This window comes from Dromiciops gliroides, chromosome 4 (genome assembly GCF_019393635.1).
Source record: "Dromiciops gliroides isolate mDroGli1 chromosome 4, mDroGli1.pri, whole genome shotgun sequence".
Lineage (NCBI taxonomy): Eukaryota > Metazoa > Chordata > Mammalia > Microbiotheria > Microbiotheriidae > Dromiciops > Dromiciops gliroides.
Window position 1 is genome coordinate 63,414,213 of NC_057864.1, and position 14,215 is coordinate 63,428,427.

The following is a 14,215-nucleotide window of genomic DNA, read 5'->3' on the forward strand; positions in this document are numbered from 1 at the left end:
AAATAGCATGTGTGTGTGTGTGTGTGTGTGTGTGTGTGTGTGTGTGTGTGTGTGTACATATAGTACTTCAAGTTTTGTGAAGCACCTCATAAATATTATCTCATTTGATCCTCACAACAATCCTGAGAGGTAGGTATTATTAGTGTTCTCATCTTACATAGGAGAAAATTGAGGCAGGAAGAGGTTAAGTGAATTGTCCTATGTTATAAGCTAGTAAGTAGCTAAGGCCGTGTTCAAACTCAAGTCTTCCTGAGTGGATAAAGAGCAGGGCTCTACCATTTCTGGCTCATCTACACCTCTAGCCCCCTCTACCTCCACATCAGCTACTTCACCCTAGGAGATGATTCCACCCCGAGGCTAACTCAGTCTCTTCTTGGTTCCTGCCTGGCACTCACTACTCCAGGATCACTCTTCTATCCACTTGGCCTACATACGGGCTTCCTAGCTCTCTGGGGATGACTCCACCCTGAGGCCAACTCAGTGACTAGTGAATTCCTTTCCAGTTCCTCCATAGCCAGAAAAGGCCTAGATATGCAGCTCTCATTCTCCTCTTCAACTCACTCTCCATTCTGCTCTACCTCCCTGCACTAGTCCCTTACCCACCAGCTTTCCAATTCTCCATTTAGGTGGTATCTTCCATAATTAGAATGTAAGTTCTTTGAAAGCAGGGACTGTCTTGTTTTCATATCCCTAGCACTTGGCACACTATGGGGCACAGAGTTAAGTCTAAGTGCTTAAGAAATGTTTTATCCATTTTTTTTAATGACCTAGGGGAAAGGATCAAGGAGAAATAATCTAATAATCATCAGACTACCTAAAAATCATGACTTGAAACACCAAAATGAAAACTCCCAGAACAATGTAGTGAAAATCCAAAGCTTCCAAGCCAAAGGGGAAAAAAAAGGGCAAGTAGCAAAAAAGAAACAATTTAAGGCCCCAAGAATCAGAATCAGGATCACACCAAAGGTACTCAAAATGAAAAGGAAAGGTCACTGAAGGCAGTGAAAGAATCACAGAGAGGCAGGATGACTTTGAAAGTTACATTTTTAATTTAATTTATATTCAAAAGAAAAGTAGGATGTACATAATATTTGCTGTTCTCTGTACAATTTTCACTTTCTCTTCTACTAAATATGAAAATAACCCATTTCATTTGCTGTTTTAAGTCCAGAATTTAAAAAAATAAATATAAATATTTAACAAAATATCAAACTTGTGGCTAAATAATTTATTTTGAATGAAATATTTAGAAAATCTTTCCCTTAAAAGGGAGGCAGGAGTGTGATATATTAGAAAGAGCACTAGATTTAGTCTCAGAAGACCTGGATATGAATGTTGTCACTAACACTTACTAGCTGTATACAACTCCTTTAACCTCAATTCAGCAACCATATATTAAATGTCTACTATGTGTCAGGAATTGTGTTAAGCACTGAACAGTGTGTGTATCCAAGTGAAAGCATTTCGTAAACTGGAAAGCTTTGTAAGGTATTAATTACATGTATTAAAACTGTGAATTGTTGTTGGTTAAGGCACACATGGGCTTGATTATGTTAAAAAAAAACAACAGACTATTACAACAAATAGTGAAGGTCAATCTATGCAGTATACATGCATTTTTAAATCAAAATTCCCACATTCTTGTGTAGTGTCCTGTATAATTCTTTTAAATGCAGGACTTCACTTCCACAAAAGGATCTTCTGTATGAATAAGCAATCCATGGAAATCAAGAGAGGATACAATCGAATCAGGCCTCAAATGCAAATCTGACTTAAATATGGAACAGATTAAAACATTTTAATCAAAGGCTGGGGGGTTGAAAAGATTAAAAAATTTAAATTTCCAGAATTGTTAATCAATCAGTGTCCATGCTATTCCGTCTAATTCCTATGTCATTGCTTAATGGAAGAGAATTTGTATCTGACTGATGAAGAAGAGTCAAGTTCCACTGAATGGCCTAAATGTCCTGTCTCATCACTTACCTCCCTGTCACATATCTTTCTAAGTCACAGAGGGATTGCAGTTTGTTTTGTGGGAAGTTTTTGTTGTTTAAATCATAAGACTCTTCTATTTCATGGAAGTGAGTATTTCAGCGTTCACAAGATTCCCAAGATTAAGTGCTAGTGTAACTAGGAAACGCTGAATATACCAACAGCTTCAGGCTCCCCCTTTTCACTTCCACAATACCTCCCCAAAGCACCATAAAATCCAACTATCATTATCATAAATCATGTCAAAGCTTCTGGAACGAAGATGAGAGCAGGGTTAAGCAAGGTAGGTGTACGCAGAGAAGAGTAACACAGGATAATTTTTTATTATTACTTTCTATACACACATACACATGGATTTTTTAGGAACAGAAAAATCTGGATTTCCATGGCCTATAGATTTTGGGGAGGGGGCAAGGCAATTGGGGTTAAGTGACTTGCCCAGGGTCACACAGCTAGTAGGTATCAAGTGTCTGAAGCTGGATTTGAACTCAGGTCCTCCTGAGTCCAGGGTCAGTGCTCTATCACTGAGCCACCTAGCTGCCCCCATAGATACTTTTTATAATAAATCATGCATTATACTGAAAGTTCAAAACCTCCAGCAGATTACAAAATACAAGGTACAATTTCCAAACCATACTAAGGGCACTGAAACAATATTGTTCTATCTTTATGCTAATGGACCCACAAGTTCCTGAAAATTAATATTCACTGAGTTTTTTCCCTTATTGTTAGCTAATTAATACCAAGAGATCAGTTAGGGATACCTTGTACAGTATCATAATTTCAGAATTACCAAAACAAGCTGTCCAGGATTTAGAACTGTTGAATTCAATAGCTCTTTAAGATGCATTCCACCCAATCAATTCACCACTCCAATGGTGTCTCACCAAACTAGTTGTAATGATTGTTTCGTAAGCTGCTATTTAGTGTTTTTAAAAAACTGAAATCTAATGTGTAAAAACAAACAAACAAACAAACAAAACCCTGGTTCCCATTTATTAAACGTGAAATTGAAAACAATCTGAACTGGAAGGGACTTTTGAAGCCACCTCTACAAATATCCCAGCACCTTTGTTTGAACATCTTTGATAAAGGTGTCCCCCGGCATTCCCCTCATCCACTAGGTTCATAAAAGAACATGAGGTTAGTTGGGAGTGATCTCTTTTTGATAAGATCATAGCAGCTCTTTGAAATCACTCCTTTCCTATCTAGATGATCACTAATCATCTCTTTAATAATCTGTTTTAGAATTCTCCCAGGAATTGGATTCAAGCTCACTGTTTGCAGACTACATTCTCTTTCCTTCCCCCTCCCCAGTCTTGTAGGTAACCCTTCTTTTTTCCTATGTTCTTTCAAATATCACTGACAGAGGTTTGGCAATAGCATCTGCTATACATGTGCCTTTGATCTCATCCCCTCCATCTTCTCCAGAGGACTGTCTCTTTAATCATTCCCTCTCAGTCTCTAATCTTCAGGCTTTCCCCATCCTCGGCTTCTATGTCTCCCAATTGCTTTCAAGGTTCCTCTACCTAATATTAAGCCTTCCCTAGACCCCATCACTTTAAGCTCTTGTCTTACATCTCTCCTCCCTTTGTCAGTCAAACTTCTACTTTTGTTCATGGTTTCCATTTTCTCTCTTATCCTCTCCTTCCACAGGCCATCCCCCAGGCCTGGAATGCATTCCCCTTCTTCCCCACCTCAAAGAATGTCTGGCCTTTTAAAGACTCAGCTCTAACTTCTACATAAAGCCTAGTCCTGATCCTCCCAAATGCTAGTGCCCTTCCTTAGCCACCTTGTGTTTATTTTGTTTATATATATGTATCTATTTGTTTCCTCAAAATGTAAGGTACTTACTTAAGAGTTGGGATTATTTCATTTTTGGTATTTAAATCTCCAGCACCTAGCACAGTTCCTGGTACACAGTAGGTACTCAATAAATGCTTGATTGATTGGAGGGCTACCTAACCCACTATAAAGGGAAGTGGTTAAACAGAAACAGGTTCCATTAGTCTAAATGTTTAATGCTAAGTAGGCCTAAGGAGGGAAATAATCTTTTATAAAACATTTGGCCTGGGAACACAATGTTTACCAGGGAAAATCCCTGAAGCATTTTCATTTCTCTTTCCTCACTTTAGACATAAGTCTATTAGGACATTAGTTATAATTTCAGCACAACTCCCTAAACCATCAGTTCAAAGATCAAAAGTGAACATTATTACAATAAATTGTTTTGTCTACAAATACCAAACAAAAAGGTTTGAGTGATTTACACTGAACTGACTAAATTTTGGCACTGTCTTAGACTGTAGCTATACAACAATTTATCCAACTATAACACTTAAGGTGTAAACCTCCCAGCAGATTTTAAGCACCTTGTATAAGGGAACTGTATTGTTCATCTTTGAACCCCCTCGAAACTCTATCTTGCAGTTAATCACTCAAATGTTTGGTAAGTTGACATCCATTGCCAAAAGGTGCCCCCAGTTTCATGAAGGTGAGAAATACTATGCTCCAAATATAGACTTTGTTCATTCTATTCCTTCCTTCCCTTTCGCAACTTCTTTAATAACTCTTACAACAAAGGCAGTTAGAATTTAATATTTAAGCCACAACAAACCTAGTTCTATGTGCAGAGAATAGTGTAAGACACTCACTTTAATTTACATATAAATTATGATGGCAAATACAGTTGATCACTATGAATTTGGAGTTAGACCAGTTCAATCATCAAATCCATAAACACTGATTAAGAACCAAATATGGGCAACTAGGATAGAATGCTGGGCTTGGAGTCAGATAGACTCATCTCCCTGAGTTCAAATATGGCCTCAGACAATTTCCTAGCTGTGTGACCAGGTGGAAGTCATTTCACCCTGTTTGCCTCAGTTTTCCTCATTTGAAAAATGAGCTGGAGAAGGCAACAGCAAACCTTTAGTATCTCTGCCAAAAAAAACCCAAATGGGGTCAGAAGAGTTGGACATGGTTGAAACGACTAAACACAAAGAATAAGTACCTAATATGTGCCAGAAACTATGGTCAGAGCTAAGGTTACAAAGACAAGAAAAGAAATAGTCCTTGACCTCTGTCAGTTAGTCAATCAACCTATTAGTCAACATGCATTTTTCAAGTGCTTATTATGAGCAGATACTAAGGAGGTCAGTCTGTCAGGAAAATAACATGTAAACATATAAGTAAATAGAAAATATATAAAAAGTAAATACAAGGGGATACACTGAGAGCTGGGGGGGGGGATGTAGGGGAAAGGGGAGGGAGGAGGCCTAAAATGCCCCTTGAGCTGAACTGGGAAGAAATGCAGAGATTGTGAGAGGAAGAGAAAGGGACAGGGGAAGGAAGGAGCAGACAGCGGGGGAGTGTATAACTGGGTCTATGAGCAGGCAATGGAATTTGGGGGATGAGGAACAGAAAGTAGGTCAGCAAGGTTGAACGGAAAGCGGTAGGTTCTGCTACTTACCCACAGTTTTGCAAGTCACTTAACCTCCCTGGCCTCAGTTTCCTTATTCCTAAAATGAAAGCATTGCACTAGAAAGCCACTGAGGTCCCTTCTAAGCATTACATTCATAAGCCTACACCATGTTCCCTGGGCTAGATATATTTTCATACCACTTGTAATTTGTAACAGTAACATATCACTATTTTTTGAATAAAGAAACAGATGGAAAAACCTGGTATCTGAAGACTTCTTCAAAGGGCAGGATGGGGGAGAGGGGAACTATTAGGTAAGGCTTACCAATTCATAAATTGGTAATTTATCAATCATTAATTAATTGATCAGCAAACTTGTCATACTATCTTAAATATAAAAAAGAACCAGGTTACTATTATAACCCAAGTCCCCTCAAACATAACCCCCTAACCTATAACATTTATATAAAGACATATATACAACATTACTCTTTTTTGTTTGTTTTTGTTTTTGGGCAGGGCAATGAGGGTTAAGTGACTTGCCCAGGGTCACACAACTAGTAAGTATAAAGTGTTTGAGGCTGGATTTGAACTCAGGTCCTCCTGAATCCAGGGGCAGTGCTTTATCCACTGCATCACCTAGCTGCCCCTACAATATCACTCTTAATGAGCTAGATTAGGGAATCAATCAGGGTATAGCACAAAGAATACTTGATTACTGGGTCAGAAAGCCTGGGTTCAGACCTTGCTTCTGCCCTTCATCTCTCTGAGCCTTAACTTCTTCATCTGTAAAATAAGGAGGTTGGAGCTGAACAGCTCCAAGGTCCCTTCAATCTCTAAATTCTGCCCTAGGATAAAAGTTTGTATAATATTAGTGTTTCCTCTTTCTCCTCCTTCCCTAATCTTTTTTTTTGGGGGGGGGTGAGGCAACAATTGGGGTTAAGTGACTTGCCCAGGGTCACACAGCTAGTGAGTGTTAAGTGTCTGAGGCCAGACTTGAACTAAGGTCCTCCTGAATCCAGGACCGGTGCTCTATCCACTGTGCCACCTAGCTGCCCCCCTAATATTTTAATTAAGATCTTTAGTTTCTGGTTCACAGAAATGCAATCAAGAAAAAAAATAATAGGTTATTTACAAAGCCAGTCAACTGGTGACAGATTCATTCCAAAGAGTGAGGCTGAATTAAGGGCTGGCCCAAGATGCCTAAGGCAAGCAAGGCCACACATTTAGCAAGATCCCAGTTCAACTTCTGCCTCAGACATTTACTTTGCAGGGAGACCCCAGGCAAGTTACTTAACTTCTCTCCACCTCATTTTCCTTATCTGTAAAATAAAGCTAATAACAGCACCTACCTCTGTGGGTATCGAATGAGATGACAGCAGTAAAGCACTTTGCAAAAAAAAAACTTAAAGGCGCTATATAAATGCTCGCTATTAATCTTCCACAGCAGTCAAAAAAAGGATGGTGAGTTCAGAACCCCCAGGTGAGGGAACTTCCTCTACCAAAGCAGGTTGGCTTATTCTTAGCACCTTAAGAGTCTTAAAGAGTTGCCTGAGCCACCAAAAGGTTAAGTGACTTGCCCAGGGTTCCACAGTCAGTAAATCAGTCGGTCGATCAAGAAATATTTATCATGTCCCAGGCACTGTACTAAGCTCCGGGACAAAAGGAGTTAATGGGGGGGAGGGGGGAGAGAACTGCAAATAACTATGGACAAACAAGCTACGGCCAAGAAAAACTGGAAATAATCAGGCATATCAGAATTCTTAAATTCTTCACAATAATCATAGCTAAGGGCTTTATATGTACCGTGTGTCCCGAAAGTCTTAGTGCGGTTTTAAAACTAGTAAAGCTTCCATATTTCACTTGCGGTATCTCATTATCCCATTTGTTCTACCTAATGGACAGTAAGAAGGATTGGGAGAGGGTTCCCGTAGAAGATGGGACTTGAACCTAAGTCCGCTTGGACCCCAGCGCTCCCCCCACTTCTGCAGGCTGCCTCAGTCATTATCAGCCCATTTCATCTCTCCCCACCCCCAAGATGCTTTCACTTCGAGTAAGGCTGCGACCCCACTCCCACCATGTCCCACTTCCGAACCAAGACACTTGCTCTCCCCCCCAGACCCCTGCGGTCCCCTCCCAGATTCCCCTCCGGACCGTCCCCTTCTTCCCCCAAGCCCCGCCGGCTGCCCGATCGCGGCCCCTGCGGCCGCCCCCACCCTCAGCCCCGTCGGTCTCCATCCCACCCCTGGGCCAGGGGCCGGCCCGGCGGGTACTGCTCGGACTGGCCGTTGGGGCCAGCTGCAGTTAGGTCGCAGTGACCCCTGCGACCCCCCCACCGGCGGATCGAGACTAGGGCTCCCCCGATACCTGGGCGTCCGCCGGAATGCTTCCGGTGGCCTCTCGGAACCAGGCCAGGCCGGGCCGGGCCGGACCGGGCTGAGCTGGGCGGGGGGAAGGGAAGGGGAGGAAGGAGGAAGGAAGGAGGAAGGGGAGGAGGGGGAGGGGGAAATGGCCGCGGGCGCGGACCCAGCGTCAGCCGCTCGCCTCCTCCGCTGCCCGCCCGGACCAGCGAGCATCCAGGCGCTCGGCGCTCCCCGCTCCCCGCTCCTCCGCAGGGCAGGCTGGAGGAGGAGGCCGAGAGGGAGGAAGGGAGGGAGGAAAAGGGGGGGCGGGGCTGCTGCGGAGCAGGCGGCAGCGATCGCCGAGCGAATCGATGACTCCAGAATCCGGCCCAGGGAGGCCCAGACGGCCGCGGCCCCGCCTCTGCCGGTTTAAATGCCCAGTCCCAGGAGCTGCGTCCCGGCGGGGCCAGCGGCCAGGGGCTGGTCTGGGAGGTGGTGGTCCCTTCGACTCCGCCCTCTCTCCAGGCCCTTATACACGTCCGCTCCACTGATGCTCGCGGGGGTCATCCCGGGCTGGCCGGGCTGGACTGAAGATTGTGGGAGATAAGCCATCTGGAAACACCTGTCCGCAGGAGGATGCCAGTCAGGGTCCGACAGAGGGCGGGACCCTCCTCCCCCCAACCCCACGGGTGGGTGGCGAGGTTGATTCAGGGAGGGAAGGGAAAGAGTAGCAGGACTGGAAGAGAGGTAATTGAAGATCTGGAAGTCAAGGGCAAAGGTTATTTCCCCCCTTGGGAGGTAGGGAGAAAAAGAGAGTGTGTTTGCGTTAGGAGTTTCGGACACTCTCTCTGGAAAAAGGAAACCCATTAGACAAAAATGGCCTCGGCTCCCTTTTCCGCCTCTTTGAAGACTCATCCCTGTTTTTATGTGGTGGTTAAACCCTTCACATCTGTAGTGTTTGGGGAAGGTATTCCCAGCTACCTTCATCTTATGCCAGAATTCATTAATTCTTAATAACAATCAAAGCTAAAAATTATGCAGTGATTTAATGTTAGCAAAAAGCTTTATATGTGTCCCCAAGATCTTGATGCAGTTTTGAGCTACCTAAGCTTAAATATTTCATTTGTGGTATCTCATTATCTCATCTGTTTTACTTAACTATTTTTTGTATTCTCCAGCCCTACATACATTTATACTATTCATTCGTTTTGACTGTATTCGTTGTTTTGTCTATTTTATGTTTTCATTTTTACTTTTAGACCTTCGTTAGTTTTTAGATTTTAGGTTTGGGGTTTTTGTTTGTTTGTATTTTACATTGAATCATCCTGTTCCCTGCCCCATCTGTTCAAGGTGCTTTATAAACATGTTACTTATGACTTTGACAGGGGTTCTTAACCAGGAGTTCATGAACCTAAAAAAAAAGTTTATAACTGTATTTCAGTGTAATTGGGGTCCTTTTCAAGGCAAAAAGTGGTACAGTAGGTAACATCTACTGTAAAAGCAGGTACACTGTTATCAGATATAGGGAGGGGAGAGAGGGAAAGATAGAATTTGGAACTTAAACCTAAAAAATGTTTAAATTGTTTTTATATATAATTGGGGAAAATAAAATATTATTTTTAAAGGGGGGGGGGAAGAGCAGGTACAATAGGTGATACAGTAGGTTGGACCTTGGAATCAGGAAGACAAGTTCAAATCCATCTTCCCGAAACTAAGTAGTTAGTTGTATGACCCTGGGAACCCCCTGCCTGCTTCAGTTTCTTCAACTGTAAAATGGGGATAATAATAGCACCTGTCTCCCAATGTTGTTTTGATAATCAACTGAGATAATATTTGTAGAGTGTTTAGCGCAGTTCCTGGCACATAGTAGGCACTTAATAAATGCTTGCTTCCTTCCTTCTTTTGTAATTCTATTTTATTTTACGCATTTCAAAATATTATTCTGAGAAGGGGTCCGCTTTCTAGGCTTCACTAGATTGTAGAAGGGGTCCATTGACACATACAAAAAGGTTAAGATCTCCTGCTTTAAGAAGACCTTACACTGGGGCAGCTAGGTGGCACAGTGGATAAAGCACCAGCCTTGGATTCAGGAGGACCTGAGTTCAAATCCAGCCTCAGATACTTGACACTTATTAGCTATGTGACCCTGGGAAATTCACTTAACCCTCATTAAAAAAAAAAAATACCTTACACTGGGGCAGCTAGGTGGCACACTGAATAGAGCATCAGCCCAGGAGTCAGGAGGACCTCATTTCAGATATGGTGCCATATACTCACTAGTTGTATGACACAGGGCAAGTCACTTAACCCCAGCTGCATTAAAAAAAAAAGAGAGAATACTTTACACGACAATTTGGACCGTTCAAAGGACTTCCACATAAATGATTTCATTTGATCCTGAAGTAAGTAGGAGAGATGACAGGAATTGTTAGACCCACTTTATAGAGGGGAAACTGCATGTCTATAAGGTTAAGTCACTTGACTGAGAATACGGAGCTAATAAGAGATGAAACTTGAATTCCATCCACACACCATGCACTATTTCCATTATGGCATGTTTTTTTCTTTCTTTCTTTTGGTTGGGAACTTCAATTCCATTAATACTGGGAACTTCCAGTGAAGAACATCCCTCTGCCCCAGCAGATCTGCAACCAATAGTTAGTCAGTAGAGAGTTGCCCAGGGTCAAGCGGAGGTTGAGTGATTTGCACATATTGCCAGTATGTATCAGAGCTTGTACTTGAATCCAGGTCTTCCAACTCTCAGGCCTAGTCTCCTGTCTTTCTTTTCTTTCTTTCTTTCTTTCTTTCTTTCTTTCTTCCTTTCTTTCTTTCTTTCTTTCTTTCTTTCTTTCTTTCTTTCTTTCTTTCTTTCTTTCTTTCTTTCTTTCCTTCTTTTCTTTCTTTCTTTCTTTCTTTTCTTTCTTTCTTTCTTTCTTTCCTTCTTTCCTTCTTTCTTTCTTTCTTTCTTTCTTTCTTTCTTTCTTTCTTTCTTTCCTTTCTTTCTTTCTTTCTTTCTTTCTTTCTTTCTTTCTTTCTTTCTTTCTTTCTTTCCTTCTTTCTTTCTTTCCTTCCTTCTTTCTTTCTTTCCTTCTTTCTTTCTTTCTTTCTTTCTTTCTTTCTTTCTTTCTTTCTTTCTTTCTTTCTTTCTTTCTTTCCTTCCTTCTTTCCTTCCTTCCTTCCTTCCTTCCTTCCTTCCTTCCTTCCTTCCTTCCTTCCTTCCTTCCTTCCTTCCTTCCTTCCTTCTTTCTTTCTTTCTTTCTTTCTTTCTTTCTTTCTTTCTTTCTTTCTTTCTTTCTTTCTTTCTTTCTTTTTTGCAGGACAATGTACCTAGGGTCACACAGCCAGTAAGTGTCAAGTGTCAAGTGAGGCCCGATTTGAACTCAGGTCCTCCTGAATCCATGGCCCGTACTTTATTCACTGTGCCACCTAGCTGCTCCCTACTGTCCTATCTACAGTGGCATACTACCTCTTATACTACAATTAAAAAAAAATAAACAGAGTAGTTCAAACAAAAGGAGAGAGGAAAAGCAGAAGAAAAGAAGCAGCTTTGAGAGCAGCAAAGAATAAATAAGAACAGCAGGAGTAGTCTGTAGTAACAGTGCTGCTCTTAGAATCTCCTTCCTCTCTCACCATCTTTGACTAGTCCTACCAACTACCTTTCTATGCCTGGCAGTAAAGTATATGATGTAATAGAAAACAAGGAATTTTGTTCACTGGGAATATGCCCAGTTCTCTCTTCCCCACACTTACACATAAATACACAACCATTTCTACTAACAGTAAAGTCTTGGTTATCCACAGAACAATGGAAAGACTCTTGACTCCTCAACCCCACTCATTAGCTTTACCTTCTACATAAGGCCTTCCCTGACTGATCTAACTCCTGACTCTCCAAATTAACATGAATTTTTTTTTAAATTTATATGCTTACATATATTGTCTTTTTATAGAACATAAGGTATTTTGTATTTATTTATATATGTTATCTCCCTCCATAGAAAACTACCTCCTTAAGATCAAGGACTGCTTCCCTTTAGTCTTTGTCTTTCCAGTGTCTGGCACCATGCCTGACACTTAGAGAGTGCTTAATTTGTTTTGATTGATCATGTCCATAACCACAAGCAAGTCTTAAGCCCCTCTTTCAACCTGTTTTGTCATCAGTAAAATTGGGATACCTTGTCTAGTTCACAAGGCTGTTGTTGAGTATGAAATAAGATAACATTTTTGTTTTTACAAAGAAAAAGATGCATCACAGTGTCTCACACAGAGCAGGCACTTTGGGGGGGGGGGGTTTAGTTTCAACTTTATTGGCACTGAAACTGAAAATGATGTAACCATCTATGGTTAAAGCTCTCCACGCAAATAATAACAAAATACATATTAAGATGCACGTACAAAGTCTAGCCTTCTGCCCTGTCTCCCATGGGGTGGATTTCTATCACCAGCTCTTTCCTTCAGGGTCACAACATCAAGTTAACCGCTAAGAGGCCAGGGACAGTGTGAGGGCTGATACACTTTACAGCAAAACATGAAATTTTGGAAGGAAGGCAGAGGGCTGCTGTGGGTGGCCCCGACTCCATCCACACCCCACTGCCCACTTGGGAAGGGGAGAGGGAGGAAGCCAGACCCAGCCAACCCAGAGAGACCAGACAGAAACAGGAAAAAAACCTTGCAGAAATAATAATAATAATAATAAAAACAATCTGGCGTGACCTATTGTGATGATGTCATCAGTGATACAAAAAGCATTTTACATTAATTTCCTGAAAAATATCTTCTTTATAATACAGTATACACTTTCAAAGGGTGGGAGAGCAGGCACTTATTAAATATTTGTTGATTGATTATGTGAATATAATATCATTATTTTTAAATGTATGGGGGCAGCTAGGTAGTACAGTGGATAAAGCCCTGGATTCAAGAGAACCTGAGTTCAAATCTGGCCTCAGACACCTGACACTTATTAGCTGTGTGACCTTGGGCAAGTCACTTAACCCTCATTGCCCCACGAAAAAAACAAAAACAACAAAAATATCTGTAATCGGGCCTGGATCTTTCTCCTTGAAATCTTTCTCCTTTCTCCAGAACTATATTTTATTTTTATATGAATATTTTATTTTTTCCAAATTACATGTAAATTTTTTTAACATTTATTTTAAAAATATTTTGAGTTCCAAATCTTCTCTCTTCCTCTTTCTCCTCCCCGCTCCCTGAGACAGTAAGCAATTTGGTATAGGTCATACACGTGCAGTCATGCAAAACATTTCCATTAATCAGGTTGTGAAAGAAAACACAGACAAAAAAAATCCTCCACACAAAAAAAGTGAAAAATATAGTATGTTTCACTTTGCATTCAGACTCCATCAGTTCTTTCTCTGGATGTGGATAGTGTTTTTTCATCATGAATCCTTTGGAATTTTCTTGAATCATTGTATTGCTGAGAATAATTATGTCATTCACAGTTGATCACCATTTACTATTGTTGTTACTGTGTACAATCTTCTGGTTCTGCTTACTTCACTTTGTACCGGTTCATGTAACTCCAGTTTTTTCTGAAATCTGCCTGCTTGTCATTTCTTACAGCATGAGAATATTCCATTACAGCCATATACCACAGCTTGTTCAGCCATTCCCCAATTGGTAGACATCCCCTCAATTTCCAATTATTTGCCACCACCAAAAGCTGCTATAAATATTTTTGTACAAATAAGTCCTTTTTCCTTTTCTAAATCTCTTTGGGATATAGACCTATTAATGGTATTGCTAGATCAAAGGTATGCAAAGTTTTATACCTTTGAGCATAGCTGAACGGTATTTTAAAAGATACTTTGTTACTGTTTTGTTTCTTGGTATATTGGTTGCAAGAATTTTATCTTAGAGCTGTCACAAAGCCAAAACTCATATTGCAACACTATCACCAAACACCTAAATTGTTCTGCAATATGGTTTGCTAATACCTTATGACTTGATGTAGAAAAAACTAATAGTGGAGTCAAAGAGCATACTTTCCACTACAATCATGTGTAATTATTCTCACATTAATTTGGGCTTTCAGTATCTTTCCATACTAAACCTGTCCAGATGGGACTAAGAATTTGTTCTTCCAGAATAACGTCATTAGGTAAATCTTTTGGCCCTGTCAAGCTCTACATGTTGTTATTGATTACTGGTATGATTAATGTGATTTTAGACAGAAGTACAAATTCTGTCTCTCTCCTGCCTGGCTGCAGTATAGTGTGGAGAAAGGAAATGCTATAAACCTCCAAGGGGGACCTTTATCTCCCCCACATTGGAGCTATTGCCATTTGGACCATGGGTGCCTAGCTGTACTCTTGCTTCTGTCTCTAGTCTCTGTTCATTCTTCCTGTTTTCAGAGCTAACTATGACCTTGTGAACTCAGAAAGGTGACAATGGTAAGCCAACAGAGATTAGGGAAGCAGATTCCATATTGGACTTTG

The 14,215-nt window shown here is 41.0% G+C and overlaps 1 protein-coding gene across 3 annotated transcripts in view; it reads right to left on the reverse strand.

Annotated features, from left to right (window-relative positions):
* The window catches only part of VAMP4 (vesicle associated membrane protein 4), a 44,211-nt gene extending 35,999 nt beyond the window's left edge, over positions 1-8,212 (reverse strand). Inside the window, exon 1 of one of the 3 annotated variants that reach the window (XR_006356337.1) lies at positions 7,783-8,167. The gene's annotated coding sequence lies outside the window, so the exon portion shown is untranslated. Of the gene's footprint in view, positions 1-7,782 lie in introns of all 3 variants that reach the window. The other 2 variants (XM_044002227.1, XM_044002226.1) reach the window with 2 other exon arrangements.
* Between the last annotated feature and the right edge of the window lie 6,003 nt (positions 8,213-14,215).